The sequence below is a fragment of the Bison bison genome, unplaced genomic scaffold (assembly GCF_000754665.1).
Source record: "Bison bison bison isolate TAMUID 2011002044 unplaced genomic scaffold, Bison_UMD1.0 scf7180017864489, whole genome shotgun sequence".
NCBI lineage: Eukaryota > Metazoa > Chordata > Mammalia > Artiodactyla > Bovidae > Bison > Bison bison.
Window position 1 is genome coordinate 4,517,755 of NW_011495048.1, and position 3,344 is coordinate 4,521,098.

A 3,344-nucleotide genomic window follows, 5' to 3' on the forward strand; every position below is an offset into this window, starting at 1 on the left:
ATGGCATCACTGACTCGATGGACTTGAGTCTGAGTGAACTCCGGGATTTGGTGATGGACAGGGAGGCCTGGCGTGCTGTGATTCATGGGGCCGCAAAGAGTCGGACGTGTCTGAGCGACTGATCTGATTTTATCTGATCAATCCTTCCAATGAATATCCAGGACTGGTCTCTTTTGGATATTCAGGACTGATTTCCTTTAGGATGGACTGGTCGGATCTCTTTGCAGTCCAGTGGACTTTCAAGAGTCATCTCCAAGACCACGTTTCAAAAGTATCAATTTTGCAGCTCTCAGCTTTCTTTATAGTCCAACTCTCACATCCATACATGACTACTGGAAAACCATAGCCTTGACTAGACGAACTTATGTTGGCAAAGTAATGTCTCTGCTTTTTAATATGCTGTTTAGGTTGGTCGTAACTTTTCTTCCCAGGAATAAGAGTCTTTTAATTTCATGGCTGAAGTCATTATCTGCAGTGATTTTGGAGCCCAAGAAAATACAGTCTGTCACTGTTTCTGCTGTTTCCCCATCTATTTGCCACGAAGTAATGGGACCAGGTACCATAATTTTAGTTTCTTGAATGTTGAGTTTTAAGAAAGATTTTTCACTCTTCTCTTTCACTTTCATCAAGAGGCTCTTTAGTTCTTTGCTTTTTGCCATAAGGGTGGTGTCATCTGTATATCTGAGTTTATTGATATTTCTCCCAGCAATCTTGATTCCAGTTTGTGCTTCATCCAGCCCAGAGTTTCTCATGATGTACTCTGCATATAAATTAACAAGCAGGGTCACATTGCACAGCCTTGATGTACTGCCTTCCCTATTTGGAACCAGTCTGTTGTTCCATGTCCATTATTACTGTTGCTTCGTGACCTGCATACAGATTTCTCAGAAGGTAGGTCAGATGGTCTGCTATTCCTATCTCTTTAAGAATTTTTCAATGTTAGTGGTGATCCACAGAGCCAAAAATTTGGCATAGTCAATAAAGCAGAAACAGATTTTTTTTTCTGGAATTCTCTTGCTTATTTGTTAATCCAACAGATGTTGGCAACTTAATATCTGATTCCTCTGCCTTTTCTAAAACCAGCTTGAACATCAGGAAGTTCACAGTGCACACACTGTTGAAGCCTGGCTTGGAGAATTTTGAGCATTACTTTACTAGCATGTGAGTGAGTGCAGCTGTACAGCAGTTTGAGCATTCTTTGGCATTGCCTTTCTTTGGGATTGGAATGAAAATTGACCTTTTCCAGTCCTGTGGCCACTGCTGAGTTTTCCTAATTTGCTGGCATATTGAGTGCAGCACTTTTATAGCATCATCTTATAGCATTTGAAATAGCTCAACTGGAATTCCCTTACCTCCACTAGCTTTGTTTGTAGTGATGCTTCCTAGAGCCCACTTGACTTGGCATTCCATAGTGTCTGGTTTTAGTTGAGTGATCACACCATCATGATTATCTGGGTCATGAAGGTCTTTTTTGTATAGTTCTTCTGTGTATTCTTGCCACCTCTTCTTAGTATCTCTGATTCTGTAAGGTCTGTACCATTTCTGTTCTTTACTGTGCTCATTTTACATAAAATGTTCTCTTGGTATCTCTAATTTTCTTGAGATCTCTAGTCTTTCCCATTCTATTGCTTTCCTCTATTTCTTTGCACTGATCACTAAGGAAGGCTTTCTTATCTCTTCTTGCTATTCTTTGGAACCTGCATTCAGATGCATAATCTTTCCTTTTCTCCTTTGCTTTTCGCTTCTCTTCTTTTCACAGCTGTTTTTAAGGCCTCCTCAGACAGCCATTTTGGTTTTTTATATTTCTTCTTCTTGGGGATGGTCTTGATCTCCATCTCCTGTACCATATCACAAACCTCCGCCCATAGTTCACCAGGCACTCTGTCTATCAGATATAATGCCTTAAGTCTATTTCTCACTTCCACTCTATAATTGTAAAGTGAAAAAAGTAAAAGTGAAGTTGCTGAGTCATATCCTACTCTTTGCAACCCCATGGCCTGTAGCCTACAAGGCTCCTCAGTCCATGGAATTTTCCAGTCAAAAGTAATGTAGTGGGTTTCCATTTCCTTCTCCAGGGGATCTCCCCAACCCAGGGATCGAACCTGGGTCTTCCACATTGCAGGAGGACGCTTTACCGTCTGAGCCATCAGGGAAGCCTAGTATAATCATAAAGGATTTAATTTAGGTCATACCTGAACTGAACTGAATGATATAGTGGTTTTCCCTATTTTCTTCAATTTAAGTCTGAATTTGGCAGTAAGCTACAGATATAGCTGTATCTATATCTGTCATCCCTCTATCTCTTATTGTTTTTGTTTCTCTTGAAAACCCTGACTTAAATCAGACTCCAGAAAATAACTTGCTCAAACAACTATTTCTTAGTTTTGGTCATCTAATACTAATACTAAGCTCCCAGAAGATAATAAGTTCCCAACCCCTGGAACCTTCAAACACTGCCATATAGCACATAAAATGTCATTAAAGTTTTTGCATTGGGAAGATTATCCTGGATTGTATGAGTGGGCCTTATATCCTTATAAGAGGGACATTTGACAGGAAGAGGAGAGAAAAATGTGACCACACAGACAGGGATTTGAGTGATGTGATTACAAGTTAAGGAATGTTTGACAGCCACCACAAGATGAAAGAGGAAATGAACAGTTTCTCCCCTAGAACCTCCTGAGGAACTAAACCTCAGCTAAAACTTTATTTTCTCCTCAATAAAACTGAATTTGGGTTTCTGGCCTGAAGAACTGTGAGAGAATAAATTTTTATTGTTTTAAGCCACAAAGTTTGTGATAATTTCTTATGACAGTCATGGAAAACTGCTACAACTCTTACTATTAAGATAAATTTCCCCTTATGCTTGTTTTTTATCTTTTCTGTATAGTCCCTTATAGGCAGAAAGGGTGAAAAAAAAGAAAGATATTACTATTTATTTTTTCCTCCAAGCCTTGTGCAATACAACACATTCAGAGAACATTGTCTCATCCCTTCTTTTTCCTAAACTGTCTTGTTAAAATGACAAAGCAGTGGTTATGGAGATTTATACCTCTTCAGATCATCATGACATCATTGAAGTACTTCAATGGCAATCTAAAGCCCCATTCAGGGAATAAAATCTGCTGGCCTTTGAGTAAATCTGGCCCTAGGTGTATTTTGTTGGCTGGTTCACTGTTTTCTTTCTTTTTATTTTTTAATTTTTTTTTAATTTTATTTAATTTTTAAACTTTACATAATTGTATTAGTTTTGCCAAATATCGAAATGAATCCACCACAGGTATACATATGTTCCCCATCCTGAACCCTCCTCCCTCCTCCCTCCCCATACCATCCCTCTGGGT

The 3,344-nt window shown here is 39.0% G+C and overlaps 1 non-coding gene across 1 annotated transcript; it reads right to left on the reverse strand.

The window, feature by feature from the left end:
• Positions 1-2,080: 2,080 nt before the first annotated feature.
• TRNAC-GCA lies at positions 2,081-2,153 on the reverse strand. The gene has a single exon. It is a non-coding gene; the product is annotated as a tRNA-Cys (tRNA).
• Positions 2,154-3,344: the final 1,191 nt, after the last annotated feature.